The sequence below is a fragment of the Humulus lupulus genome, chromosome 2, assembly GCF_963169125.1.
Source record: "Humulus lupulus chromosome 2, drHumLupu1.1, whole genome shotgun sequence".
Classification (NCBI taxonomy): Eukaryota; Viridiplantae; Streptophyta; class Magnoliopsida; order Rosales; family Cannabaceae; genus Humulus; species Humulus lupulus.
Genome location: NC_084794.1, coordinates 137,810,303 through 137,825,546, shown reverse-complemented (window position 1 = coordinate 137,825,546; position 15,244 = coordinate 137,810,303). Strand labels below are relative to the sequence as shown.

The 15,244-nt window shown below is 37.5% G+C and overlaps 1 non-coding gene across 1 annotated transcript; it reads right to left on the bottom strand.

Moving 5' to 3' along the window:
• Positions 1-13,866: 13,866 nt before the first annotated feature.
• Positions 13,867-13,973, bottom strand: LOC133820485 (small nucleolar RNA R71). Its single transcript, XR_009886893.1, has one exon. It is a non-coding gene; the product is annotated as a small nucleolar RNA R71 (small nucleolar RNA).
• Positions 13,974-15,244: the final 1,271 nt, after the last annotated feature.

Sequence of the window (15,244 nt, the reverse complement as noted above, 5' to 3'; positions counted from 1 at the left end):
AAAATCTTCTTTTTGGCTTTGAATAAAAAAAATAAATTTAATTGAAAATATTTGAATATCCTTCAGCCAAAGGCTAAGGAATTGGTCAAATTTTTCAGAGAGATTTAAGGATTCAAAGCTTGATTTTTAAAATAATAAAAACAAATAGAATCCTAACTTTTAACTCCCTAAATCTCGTAACTCTAAACTCCCCTACAGTAAAATCAACATATCTGGAGCTGTAGAACTCCGATTTGGACTCTCTTTATACCGTTAGAAAGCTAATTAAATTATCTACAACTTTATAGAAATATTATTTTTCGAAATTCATAAAATAACTGGGTCAAAAATAGGTCGGAAGTTACAGTACCCTAAAGTTAAGAAAAATCTATTTACAACCTAATCCACAAATAAATAAAATTGTGACAAATATCATGCTCCTATCATATTTTGGTGAAGACTAATTCTTATATTTCTCTTATTTTATCATTAAAATAATAATTCCTTAATAATCATAACCTTAGGAATAACCATGCTCATGACAAGTGTCATATTCTTATTAGCTCTATCTAAACCTTAGGTTATAATAATTATCATATTAATAACCAGCAATATTAATCAAACCTTATGTTATAATTAATATTCTTAAACTATAGGTTAAACTTATAAGATCCATAACTATTGCTAGGAGTTTCCAACTAAGTCCCGGCTTGAACCAAAATCCACAGTAATGAACATACTATAACTAATACTAGTTATTACTACTACTACTACTATCTAACTAGCTAAGTAAATTCTGGGACTCTACAATTCTCCCCTACTACAAAGAATTTCTTCCCCGAAATTTACTTATCAAACAATTCTGGATACCAGGCTAACATGTCCTCCTCCAACTCCCACGTTGCCTCCCGTTCAGAACTATTACTCCATAGGACCTTGACTATCGGAAAACTCTTAGACCGTAATTCTTTCATCCCTCTATCTAGGATGCTAGCTGGCCGTTCCTCGTAACTCAAGTCTTTCTGGAGTGCTATCGTTGTTGGGGTTTTATGCCCTAATTAAAACCCAAATTCTTTGTAATCTCATTTTATTATCAATAAAAGAATAGAAATCATTTTTTGACTTGGTCAATCACTTTGCTCACATATTTTATTTTCATGATTATTTATTTAATATAAACTTCTATTAAATCCCGAGCATATAGCTAATCTTATTTATAGTGACGTAATCACAGTGGAATATAAATATGATTATATGTTCAAAAATAAGTTAGTCCTAAGATTAGTCAGTGCACCGGATTTACACTGACTTGCCAAGCTACGATATGATCTACTTACACATTACAGTGTTATGTTCTTTCCATAACATTAGCAAAGTAGATAAGATCGGATGTATTTGTTACATCGGACAGGACCGATATTGACAGTTGATAAGATAAGTAAACATACCGTTATTATCTATTCTAGTCATATCATATAGTTGACCATAGGTCAATTCAATCTCAATTCTGAGTGGTTAGTATTCTAACTGATTGTATTATTTGAGTTCTTTGACTTGTTCGTTACCAGCTTACCCTATGGACTAGCCCATACTTACATCTTGGGAACTCGGTAGTATAATTGAGTAGGAGTGTTAATCATAGATATAAACATCTATAGCTTCTGATGAAGAAGTGAAACGATGGTTTCCTTTTAGTTTGGTTCAAGGTGTTAAATGATAGAGATCTCATTTCAGTAATTAAATTAGTTTACTGAAATATCATTTACAAGGAACTAAGTGTTTTAAGGATAAAATACAATGAGGGGTAAAACGGTATTTTAGTCCTATCTCATTGTAGACCGTCTATAGAGGATTGAGTGACAAATATGGTTGTAACAATGGATAATTAATAGCGTATCTATATTTGTTATAGAGCGTTCTATGAATTCAAGAGTGCAATTCCAAGTCTATAGTGGAGTCATGAGGAATTAATAAGTTAGTAAATTTATTTGTTAGATTTATGATAACTTATTGGAGCTTGGTTTCATAGGCCCATGGTCCCCATTGTACCTTGGATAAAATCATCTAGATAGTCTCAATTAATAGAGGAGATGGTTAAAGAATTGACTCCAACCAATGTTCCATCATCATCAACGCGTGTTGATGATGAAATTCCCACTCTTCATGTACAATCGACGCAAGTCGATTTAAATGAAGAAAGTACCACTGTTCCTGAGCAAACAGTCACGGAGCCTCGTCGTAGTGGGAGGGTTTCTAGAAACCCAGTTCGCTATGGTTTGGATGGTGAAACCAATATGGTTGTTGGTGACACTAGTGATGATGATCCATTGTCTTTCAAACAGGCAATGGCTAGCCCTGAAAAGGAACTATGGCTTGAAGCCATGAAACAGGAAATGGAGTCTATGTACTCAAATTCCGTCTGGGATCTTGTGGAAGCACCTAGTGACTTTAGGGCCATTGGGTGCAAGTGGATCTACAAGAAGAAACGAGGTGTTGATGGAAATATCGAGACTTATAAAGCTCGATTAGTGGCAAAGGGTTATACCCAAAGAGAAGGCGTGGACTATGAGGAAACTTTTAGTCCGGTAGCCATGCTCAAATCCATTCGCATCCTCCATAGCAGCCGCTCTCGACTATGAGATTTGGCAAATGGACGTCAAGACAGCTTTTCTTAATGGAATGCTTGACGAGGTCATTTATATGGATCAGCCAGAAGGATTTAAAGTATCTGGACAAGAAGCAAAAGTTTGTAAGTTAAATAGGTCCATCTATGGACTTAAGCAAGCTTCTCGTTCCTGGAATCTTAGGTTTGATGAAATAATCAAAACCTATGGCTTTGAACAAAATATTGACGAGCCCTGTGTTTACCAACTAAAGGCAAATCGAATAGTGGTATTCCTGGTTCTTTATGTAGATGATATCTTACTCATTGGAAACAATGTTAAGAAATTATCAGATGTGAAGAATAGGCTGAGCACTCAATTCCAGATGAAGGATTTGGGTGAAGCAAGTTATGTTCTAGGTATCCAGATCATCAGGGATAGAAAGAACAAACTTTTAGCTCTATCTCAAGCAGCTTACATTGATAAAGTGCTTGAACGTTTCTCAATGACAAATTCCAAGAAAGGGCATCTACCGTCCCGCCATGGAATTCATCTTTCAAAGAAGCAGTCTCCCCAGACTCCTGAAGAGGAAGATGCAATGAGAAAAGTTCCTTACGCATCTACAGTTGGAAGTCTGATGTATGCCATGTTGTGTACTAGACCAGATATCTGCTATGCAGTGGGAGTAGTGAGCAGGTATCAGTCAAACCCAGGACCGGAACATTGGATAGCAGTTAAGCATATCCTGAAGTATTTGAGACGGACTAGGGATTATATGTTAGTCTACAAGGGTGGTGTTCTAAACCCTGTAGGCTACACCGATTCAGATTTTCAGACTGATGTCGATGACAGAAAGTCTACTTCTGGAATGGTGTTTACTCTTGGGGGTGGAGCTGTGATTTGGAGAAGCGTAAAGCAGTCTGCAATCTCAGATTCCACCATGGAGGCTGAGTACATAGCCGCGTCAGAAGCAGCTAAGGAAATAGTCTGGCTAAAGAAGTTCTATTCGGATCTTGGTGTTATTCCAGAAATGGATAAACCGCTTGTGTTGTTTTGTGACAATACAGGAGCGATAGCCAACTCAAAAGAACCTCGAAGTCACAAGAGGAGTAACCATATAGAAAGGAAGTATCACATTATTCGAGAATATGTGGCCAGGGGAGATGTGAAGGCTATGAAGATTGCAACTGAAGACAATATTGCGGATCCGTTTACAAAGACACTACCAGAAGCTACATTTGATAAGCATATCAAGGAGATGGGATTAGTAGAATTAAGGCATTAGTTTCAATTAGTGCAAGTGGGAGTTTGTTGGGGTTTTATGCCCTAATTAAAACCCAAATTCTTTGTAATCTCATTTTATTATCAATAAAAGAATAGAAATCATTTTTTGACTTGGTCAATCACTTTGCTCACATATTTTATTTTCATGATTATTTATTTAATATAAACTTCTATTAAATCCCGAGCATATAGCTAATCTTATTTATAGTGACGTAATCACAGTGGAATATAAATATGATTATATGTTCAAAAATAAGTTAGTCCTAAGATTAGTCAGTGCACCGGATTTACACTGACTTGCCAATCTACGATATGATCTACTTACACATTACAGTGTTATGTTCTTTCCATAACATTAGCAAAGTAGATAAGATCAGATGTATTTGTTACATCGGACAAGACCGATATTGACAGTTGATAAGATAAGTAAACATACCGTTATTATCTATTCTAGTCATATCATATAGTTGACCATAGGTCAATTCAATCTCAACTCTGAGTGGTTAGTATTCTAACTGATTGTATTATTTGAGTTCTTTGACTTGTTCGTTACCAGCTTACCCTATGGACTAGCCCATACTTACATCTTGGGAACTCGGTAGTATAATTGAGTGGGAGTGTTAATCATAGATATGAACATCTATAGCTTCTGATGAAGAAGTGAAACGATGGTTTCCTTTTAGTTTGGTTCAAGGTGTTAAATGATAGAGATCTCATTTCAGTAATTAAATTAGTTTACTGAAATATCATTTACAAGGAACTAAGTGTTTTAAGGATAAAATACAATGAGGGGTAAAACGGTATTTTAGTCATATCTCATTGTAGACCGTCTATAGAGGATTGAGTGACAATTATGGTTGTAACAATGGATAATTAATAGCGTATCTATATTTGTTATAGAGCGTTCTATGAATTCAAAAGTGCAATTCCAAGTCTATAGTGGAGTCATGAGGAATTAATAAGTTAGTAAATTTATTTGTTAGATTTATGATAACTTATTGGAGCTTGGTTTCATAGGCCCATGGTCCCCATTGTACCTTGGATAAAATCATCTAGATAGTCTCAATTAATTGATTTAATCATCAATTAGAATTATCAAAGTTGACCAGGTCAATTTTGGATAGTTTCACAGAGTTGTGTAATTTTGAGAAGAAAAAAGAGAAATTATGGCAGATTTATTAATTAAGATAAATTGGTATCTAAATTAATAAATAAATTTAAATCAAGGTTCAAATTATAAATAATTAATTTGATAAAGGATTTAAATAATTATTTAATTAATTAAATCAATAGAAAATAACACAGGCCTTGATTTTAAGTCCAATGGGCTTATAATCAAATGGGAAATTTCACGGGCCTATAGCCCATGATAATTTCGACCTAGGGCTTCAAAATGGCTGTTATTTTATTGATTTTTTAATTAAATTAAATGGCCTAATTGAGTCTATAAAAGGAGTGCTTATAGAGAAGTTAAAAAAGGGTTTTTGATAAGTCAGATTTTCTGATAGTTTTATATTCTCTCTAAACACAAGTCCTTTTCTAAGCCTCTTTGTATTTTCTCTTCTTCTCTCTATATCTATCTCATGTGTTGAGAACTGCCCACACTAGTCTAGGTGGTTCTAAGGATACATTGGAAGATCGTGAAGAAAATAGAAGATCGGTTCAGTTTCTTGATAATACTCTGCGACAGAGAGGATACAAGAGTTAGAGAAACTGAAGGAAGGACTCTTAATTCCGCTGCGTATACTGTAAGTATTCTATTTTTGTTTCTCTTTGAATTCAATTTTAGAAACATGTTTTAGGCTATCTCGTATTAATTTGTTTAATATTAGATATACATGAAAATAAATAAAGATCCTGTATAAGCTTTTTCCAACAATCGTATCGTACTTGAGGACGTGAGATGGGTCTGACACATATCTACGCAGCATCGAGATGTGGAACACATTATGGCTATCTGCTAGAGCTGGCGGTAGGGCTAATCTATATGCAACTGCTCCTACTTTGTCCAATATCTCAAAAGGACCTATAAATCAAGGACTAAGTTTACCTTTCTTCCCAAACCGCTTCACACCTTTCATAGGAGATATTCTTAAGAAAACTTTATCTCCGACTTTGAATTCCACATCACGCCGCTTGGCATCCGCATAACTTTTCTAACGGCTTTGAGCAGCGAGCATACACTTTCTAATCAGGGCTACTACATCCTGAGCTCCTCTAACAGCTTCAGTTCCAAGTAGTTGCCTTTCTCCTACCTCGTCATAATGCAACGGTGATCGACACCTTCTTCCATAAAGAAACTCATAAGGTGCCATCCCGATCGTTGACTGGTAGCTATTGTTGTAGGAGAATTCTATCAGCGGAAAATACTCACTCCCAGATCTCGATGTAAACACCGGTCCTCTATCGAATACTATTGTCTTAGAGATTCTATACAGTCGTACTATTTCTTGGACTTAAACGTCTCCGTAAAGATCTGTTGTGTACGAAGTCTTAACAGACAGGAAATGAACTGACTTGGTTAATTTATCAATTACTATCCAAGCCAAATCATGCTGCTTACTTGTTCGTGGTAAACCCGTCACGAAATCTATGGCTATATCATCCCATTTCCATTTTGGAATGCTAAGTGGTTGCAATAAGCCTGCAGGCCACTGATGTTCTGCTTTCATTTGCTGGCATACTAGACACTTAGACACAAATTCTGCTATGTCCCTCTTCATCCCTAGCCACCAATACATTGCCTTGATGTCGTGTGCCATCTTGGTCGACCCTGGGTAAACTGAGTACAGGGTATTGTGCGCTTCTTCTAGAATCTTTACCTTAATCCCTTGATCGCTTGGCACGCATACCCAATCCTTATATCTTAATAACCCTTGACTTGATATTGAGAAATTTGTGGCCTTCCCTTCTCTAACTGCATCTATATGTGTTACTAATGTGTCATCATGCACTTTCCCATTCCGTATATCTTCTAACGGACTTGACTAAATGGACAAGTTAGCCAGTTTACCAATGACTACTTCTATTCCAGCATTGATCAGCTCCTACTGTAGCGGCTTTTCTATTCCAGCTAACGCTGCTCGACTTCCATAATTCTTCCTACTTAGCACATCAGCAACTACATTTGCCTTGAGGCGTAGGCTATAACCTTATCATTCTGCATCAGCACACAACCCAATCCTTACTTCGACGCATCGCAATAGACTACAAACTTATCATTGGGTGTTGGTACACAAAGTACTGGTGCTGAGCATATCCTTAAGCAACTGGAAACTCTCTTCACACTTATCCATCCAGTTGAACCTTTGCTACTTCTGGGTCAGGTTGGTAAGTGGAGTGGCTATCTTAGAAAAGCCTTCTACAAACCTCTGGTAATAGCCTGCTAGTCCTAGAAAACTTCTTACCTTAGACGCGTTCTTTGGTCTTGGCCAATCTTTACAGCCTCTACCTTAGATGGGTCTACAGCAATCTCGTGCTTGGATACTATGTGGCCGAGAAATGCTACTTGTGAAAGCCAAAATTCGCATTTCTTGAACTTGGCGTAAAGCTGATGCTCCTTCAGTGTAGCAAGAATAACCTTAAATGTTTCTCATGCTCGACTTTATCCTTTGAGTACACCAAGATATCGTCAATGAATACTACTACGAATTTATCCAAATAATCCATAAAGACCATATTCATTAAATCCATAAACACGGCTGGAGCGTTGGTAAGACCAAAAGACATAACTAGAAACTCGTAATGTCCATAACGAGTTCCTAAAGACTGTCTTAGAAATGTCTTCTTCCCGTACCTTGAGCTGATGATACCCAGACCGTAGATCAATCTTTGAAAACACGGTTGCCCCTCGGAGTTGATCAAACAAGTCGTCAAGTCGGGGTAGCGGGTACTTATTGTTAATTGTCACCTTATTCAGCTCGTGATAATCTATACACATATGCATACTTCCGTCCTTCTTCTTCACAAATAGAACCGGTGCTCCCCATAACGAATGGCTCGGTGCCCGGTACTAGTTCGATTGTGAAGTTTATCTTCCGAGTCGGCGACAATCCTGCTAGTTTCCAGGAAATACCTCTAGGAATTCCTTTACATTGAGGAAGTCTCCAACTTTTTGTGGTGTTTCCTTTACCACATACATAACGCTAGCTAAGAATGCTTGAAACCCTTTTTCTATCATTCTTTGGGCTTTAAGATTTTATATTAGCGGTGTACGTAGTCCTAAAACTTTTCCCATATAGCATCGTTTCTGACCGTCAGGAGTCTCGAACATCACTTGCTTACGTCTGCTATCGATGGTTATGCCATGCCTTGCTAGCCCATCCATGCCTAATATCATGTTGAAGTCTTTGATTTCCAGCTCTATCAGGTCTCCTTCTAGTTCTACGTCCTCGATTTTGATTGGTACACCTCGTACTATCCGTAATGATAGGACTATTTTACCCAAAGGCAACTATGTCACAAACCTAGTTCTACAAGGTTTGTCTAATTTCTCTGTTATTCCTAACGAGATATACGAGTATATTGCTCCCAAATCAAGCGATACTAGAACATATACTATCGAGGATAGGAATCTGACCTGTAACTGCTAGTTACTAGCATTGGCTCTTCCTTGGGTCAAGGCAAAGACTTTGGTCTAGAACCATCGTTTAATCCCTCTTCTCCTTCTGCTTGAGCTATGGACATTCCTTCTTTCGATGACTTTCCTAACCACAGTTGAAGCATCCCTTGATGTTTGCATGACATTCCCCAATATGTTTCTTTTGGCCCTTAGAGCATTGCGGATATTCTACATAACCCGACTTATTGCCTCCATTGTTTGTCCATGCTCTTTTATCACCATTGGGCTGCTTATCATCTGGATGCCTTCTCTTCTGACCATTACTATTACTATTGCTATGTTGACACCTGTTGTTGTGGTTGTTCCGACCATTTTGAGGTTGACCATGCTGTTTAGGCTCAGGCCTACTAGCCTTCTCCTTACTAACATTCGCCTGAAGCCTTTCTACTTCTATTGTCGTTTCTAGAACATTGGCATAGGTAGTATTTCCTGGGTTTGCTAGCTTAACCCCTAATTCAATCTTTGGTCTAAGTCCTCTAACGAACTTGGTCACCCTCATAAAGTCAATTGGAACCAACTCTGGTGCAAACTTGGCTAATCTGTTGAACTGCAGAACATATTCTACTACCGTTAAGTTGCCCTGCTTCAAACTAGCGAACTCCTCGACCCTTGTAGCGATGACTGCCCAGTTGTAATACTTCTTGTGGAACTGCTCCACCAATCTTGTCCATATCATGGTGGCAACATTGTTAGTCTGCTGAACTAAGTCCCACCATATTCTAGCATCCTTCTTAAGTAGAGAAGAAACAAAGGATATGCGGTTCGCGTTGCCGAGATTCATATGTGCTAGGATTGGCTCCACATTTCTGAGCCATTCTTCTACCTTAAAGGGTTCTGTTGTCCCTTCCAAGTTTGGAGTGTGTTGCTTACGAAACCGCTCATAGATTGGCTCCATGTGTTGAGCTGGGTACGGCGTGTAGTTCGCCACTGGCCATCCCCCATATGGACCAACTTGTTGGGGTGCTGAGGCCATTTGCTGTGGCTGCGGCTGTGGCTGAGGCGGAGGCGGAGGCTGAGTCTGGGGCTGAGCCTGTTGTCGTTGCTGCTGCAAAAGTTCCTTGACTTGTTGTCGCAGTCTGGCGATCTCCGTAGTGTTGTCAGCTGACGGTGCCGACGCGTTGCGGCTAGCAGTAGCACACACTCCCCTTCTACGAACTGGAGGGGCTTCATTGTTCACTGGAACAGTATTTGAGGCGTTAGCGTTTATTGCGAGCAGATCTTCTGAGCGACATCTTCACCAAAATTTCTAACAGTCCAGAACATGTTAGAACTTACCCTAATAGGCTCTAAGGCAAAACTTAATCTAAGCAAACATAACTCGAACCTATTAATTATGACTTCTTATGAAAAAAAAAATTATAAGCCTTCTTTATGATTAGGGTATGTTTCTAAACTTAGAAAAATAAGCCATCTTTATAATTTACTAAGTCTGTTTCTAATCATCCTATATGACTTAATTCTCAGGCTCGAAACTCGTCGTTGTTCCAAAGTTAACCATACTGAGGGAGGGCTGGGATCAGTAAAATCGTTCCCACTACTATGGCCCCCTAACTCTCAATATAGAAACTTGGTTCATTGATTTGTATCCACTCTCACCGAACTTAGTCATTAATTATTTTATTTATTATTTATTATGATTGCAAAAGAAAAATCAAACTCATACATGATAACAAAATAACCATGATATTTATTTGAAAAAGGTTTTCACTATATACAATCATTATGCAAAGATAATAAATAAAATAAATAAAGAAAATAAACTAATTTATAGGTATTCTTAACTAAAAACATAAGGGCTAAAATGTTTTACTAACACATAATCATAACAACTATAACATAATCACTTACATTGGCGGTTAGATTCGGAGCTTGAGCGTGTGTATCAAGGAGAACTTCATGCAAATGGACCGTTTCTCTGATACCAACTGTAATGACCCAATTATTTCTATGACCTTGGACCATTAGATCTACTATACATAACTACTATTTTGGGAAAGATACATAAGAAATAATATAACTTTATTAAATCTCAAAATATTGTATCAAATACATAATAATAGAAAATATGGCATGGGTACCCATTGTTTAAAAGAAAAACATAAACTTTAATTCAATTGTTTAAAAAAACTAAATACGGAAAAACATGATCTAAAAGACTAAATATAAATAACTTCATCTTCGATCGACACGCAGTCCACTCAGTCCGTTCATCCTCAACACACATGCCAAGCTTCCAAGAATCCTTCCGCCTCCGTATCTAGTTTCCTGCATCACACTAAAAATAAAGAAATGAGCCTAATGCCCAGCAAGGAAAAACCTAACACATAACTCATATACATAAAATTCATAACCTAGCATATAATAAAAAATATCATAAACATATGTCACACATACTATAATGGCCATTATTACTTGGGGTCCCATAAACTAAACAAATCATGTGCCCATTAGATTAGTGGGGTCTTGCTAGCTAAGCAAGTCATATGCCCATAATCTATTTAGGGCTTGTTAGTTGTATAGGTCATATGCCCAAGTCTACAAGCATACTTAATGTAATGACCCAACTACTCTAGACTTTTGGACCATTAACGAAAACTATACATACTAATCCTTAATAAAACTTACAAGTGAAAATACCATAACTTTATTAAGAAACTTGTAAAAATAAGAGTTAAACTTACAAAATATCAAGTAGGATATGGGATCCCATTGTTTTAAAAACAAAACAAAACATAATTTAAATAAAAAGAAATTACATAACAAGTGCGGAAAAATACATGTAAAAACCATAAAAACAAAACTACATCCTCGAATCGTAACGCTCGGCTCTTGAATCCATTTCGCCTCAATACACATTCTCCAAGCTACCAAGAACCTTTCCCACCACTAAGTCTATTTTCTTGCACATAAAAACAAAAAGGAATGAGCCTAATGCCCAGCAAGGAAAAATCTAACACATAGTCATATACATAAATTCGATAAGAAACATAAAAACATAACATAACACTTATATCATACTCATACTATAATGGCCATTATTACTTAGGGTCCCATAGACTAAACAAGTCATATGCCCATTAGATTAGTGGGGTCCTACTAGCTAAGCAGGTCATATGCCCATAATCTATTTGGGGCTTGTTAGTCATATGGGTCATATGCCCAAACCTACATACATAAATAACATAACACATTTCATAACATAAAAACATAAGATAACACATATAAAACATATAACATATGAATTCTATCCTATTTTCCTTACCAAAATTACCGGGATAAGAGGACAGAGTTGGGACTTTGGAACACTCCTAAGAACCATTTGAAAAAGAGTGAGTATAGTTGATAAACGAGTTTTAGGCTCGTTTATGGTCCAAGTTTTTAGGCTATTTTTCATTAGTTAGGATTATTTTATTTCGGAATTATGCTCGTTTGTTCTTGTTTCAGGGTGATTAATGTTAAAGTGATACAAATAATGAAAAGGAGCGAAAGTGGAACAAAATCGGGACGAATTTGTGAATTTTCTTGGTTCTGTAAGTAGCGCTACAACGCCACTAAGGGAGCGTCGTAGCGCTAGGAAGAAGTTCTGAAGAAGCTCGGCTCTGACTTTAGCGCTACAGCGCTACAACATCAACGCTACAATGCTTGGATGCAGTTTTCAGGAAGTTCGTTCCTGACTTTAGCGCTACCATAAGAGCGTTACAGTGCTGGTGCCCAGATTTCCCCCATTTCGTTTCTGACTTTAGCGCTACAGCGCTACAATGGCAACGCTACAGCGCTGGTTTCGCGATTTTTGACATATCTGGTCACTTTTGATGGGCAATTAAGTCTTTTCACGTGGGGGATTTGGTAGGGATTTTTTTTGGAGAATCATATTGGGGACTGAAAGGAGGCTAAAAAGGGTACGACGGCTGGAAGCAAGAATACCATCTTGGAGGATTCATTCCTGAGTTTTTCATCTTTTTCTTTAAAAAAAATTATGTTTGTAATTGAATTTTTCTTATTGCTAGAATGAATATCATGGGCTAATTTCTTCTTTAGGGCTATTATGTGAATCTTTTGGAAACCCTTTTTATGGTTTAATGCAAAATTGATGTTCTTCTTCATCTCTTTCAATTCCTTACAATCTGTGTTATTTGTGCGATTATTGATTGATCACCTCTAATTGCTATTTCATGAATCAAATTGATATCTGAAAAGTGAAATTTGATATGCTTTGATTGTTTGGATGCAAATTTAATTTAGAACGAACGTATCTAAATTGTTTGTCTATTTTTTCTGAGTTGCGTGTTTAATGCCTTCTTCATGATTCAACTTACCATAGAAATATAGGAAGTTGTCATTTAGATTGAATTTTATAAATCTTAACCAGATTATGAATTGTTTTTGCAACTTGTTATTGAATAGGGAGAAGGGGATATAATTCTTGCATTAGGAAATAAAGGGGTGGAAAATAGAGGATCATAATTGTCCTAATTTTATTTTCTCTGTTATTTTGTTTAATTCTTCATTGTGCTTCGTTAGTATTCCTCTTTATTTGAAATCTCTGAAAATTGTTTGATCAAATAGAATTAAAAAGATTGATTGATTGGTAATTGATAAATCAGTCCTTGAGGACGATACTTGGTTTTTACCATTTTATTACGAATTGCGACTGTGTGCACTTGCATAGCAAAATTATCGCAACAAGTTTTTGGCGCTGTTGCCGGGGACTGAAAATAATTATCAATATCAGTCTAATTAATTTTTATTCTAATTTGATTTTAATTTCTCTTGTTCTAATCCGTTTAGTTGCTTAATTTATCTATTTCAGGTGAATTGTGTTATAAGCGTAGCAGAAGAGGAGCAGACAAACTTGTTCCTTTGAATCCTGAGATTGAAAAGTCCTGCAAGCAAAACAGAAAGAACAAGAGGGAGGCCCAGAAATCTGTGAAGATGGCACAGAATGAAGGGGATGGTAGGAATGCTTTAATTCCTGGAATTGTACAAGGGGGTCAGGCTCAGAACAATGCTGAGAGGAGCCTGAGAGATTATGTACTGCCCACTCTGACGGGAGTACAAAACAGTATACGCCCACCAGCTGTAGAGGCTAACAATTTTGAAATCAAGCCAGCTATTATACAAATGGTGCAATCCTCTGTTCAATTTAATGGGTTGCCTTCTGAAGATCCTCACACCCATCTGTCTAATTTTTTGGAGTTGTGTGGAACTTTCAGATACAATGGGGTGAGTGATGATGCAATTAAGCTTAGGCTTTTCCCATTCTCTCTGAGGGACAGAGTTAAAAGTTGGCTGAACTCGTTGCAACCAAACTCTATTGTCACCTGGCAAGATCTAGCTTAGAAATTTTTGTCTAAATTCTTTCCTCCGTCCAAAGCTGCTAAATTGAGGGGAGAGATCAACAATTTTTGCCAGAATGATGGAGAGTCTTTGTATGAAGCTTGGGAACGGTTTAAGGAACTCTTGAGAATATGTCCTCATCATGGCATTGAACAGTGGATGCTAGTACAGAATTTTTACAATGGTTTGTGTCCTACAACCAGAACCATTATTGATGCTGCAGCGGGTGGTACGTTTATGAGCAAGAGTGCAACTGGTGCTTATGATCTGTCGGAGGACATGTCCACAAACAATCATCAATGGTTTGAGGAGAGATCATCAGGAGTCAGAAAGGTAGCTGGGGTGCATGAGCTGGATGCAATCACTGCTCTAACAGCACAAGTAGCCTCTCTGACAAAGCAGTTACAACAGAGCACTGTATCTGCTAATGCAGTTCAAATGGCAGTTAGGTGTGAAATGTGTGGTGGTGCTCATTCTGTCGATCAATGCCCTATCAGTATGAATAATAACACTCCTATGGATCATGCTTAAGTTCAAGCGGTGGGAAACTTTCAAAGGCCACTCAATAATCCATTGTCCAATACTTAAAATCCTGGGTGGCGAAATCATCCCAATTTTTCTTGGAAGAATAATCAAGGCCAACAACCTCAGTTTCAGGGCCAATTTTAGAATAACATGCCTCAGCCACCTATGCATCAAGCTTCGTCATCACAACAGCCTAGGCCTCAACAATCAATGAATCAAGCTCAACCTGAGAGGCCTAATGAACTGCAAGCTGCATTGTTGACCCTCACCAATACTCAAACTCAGTTTATGACAGAGACTAGATCTTCTATCAGAAACCTAGAAACACAAGTTGGGGAGTTGGCGAATATGCTCAATAACAGACCGCAGGGAAATTTGCCCAGTAATACTGAAGTCAATCCTAAGGAGCAAGTTTAGGCAATTACTCTGAGGAGTGGGAAGCAGACTGAGCAGCCTAGACCTCCACAGGCAGTGGTTCAGAATAAAGAGATGGGTGAACAGTCTGATTTAGAAAAGGTTACTGAAGACCACCAGCTTCCAGAAAAGAGTCCGCCAGTTGTTATTGAGCAGCCAGTTCGAGTTCCATACCCTCAAAGGCTTAGAAAAACTACACTAGATAAACAGTTTTCTAAGTTTTTAGAGGTGTTTAAAAAGCTGCACATAAACATTCCTTTCGTTGAGGCTTTGGAGCAGATGCCTAACTATGTGAAATTTATGAAGGAGATTCTGTCAAAGAAAAGGAGGATGGAGGACTATGAAACTGTAGCACTCACTGAAGAGTGCAGTGCGATTTTACAAAGGAAGTTACCTCAAAAGCTGAGAGATCCGGGGAGCTTCACCATACCTTGCACCATTGGCAAGTATGAATGCAAGCACGCCTTATGTGATCTGGGGG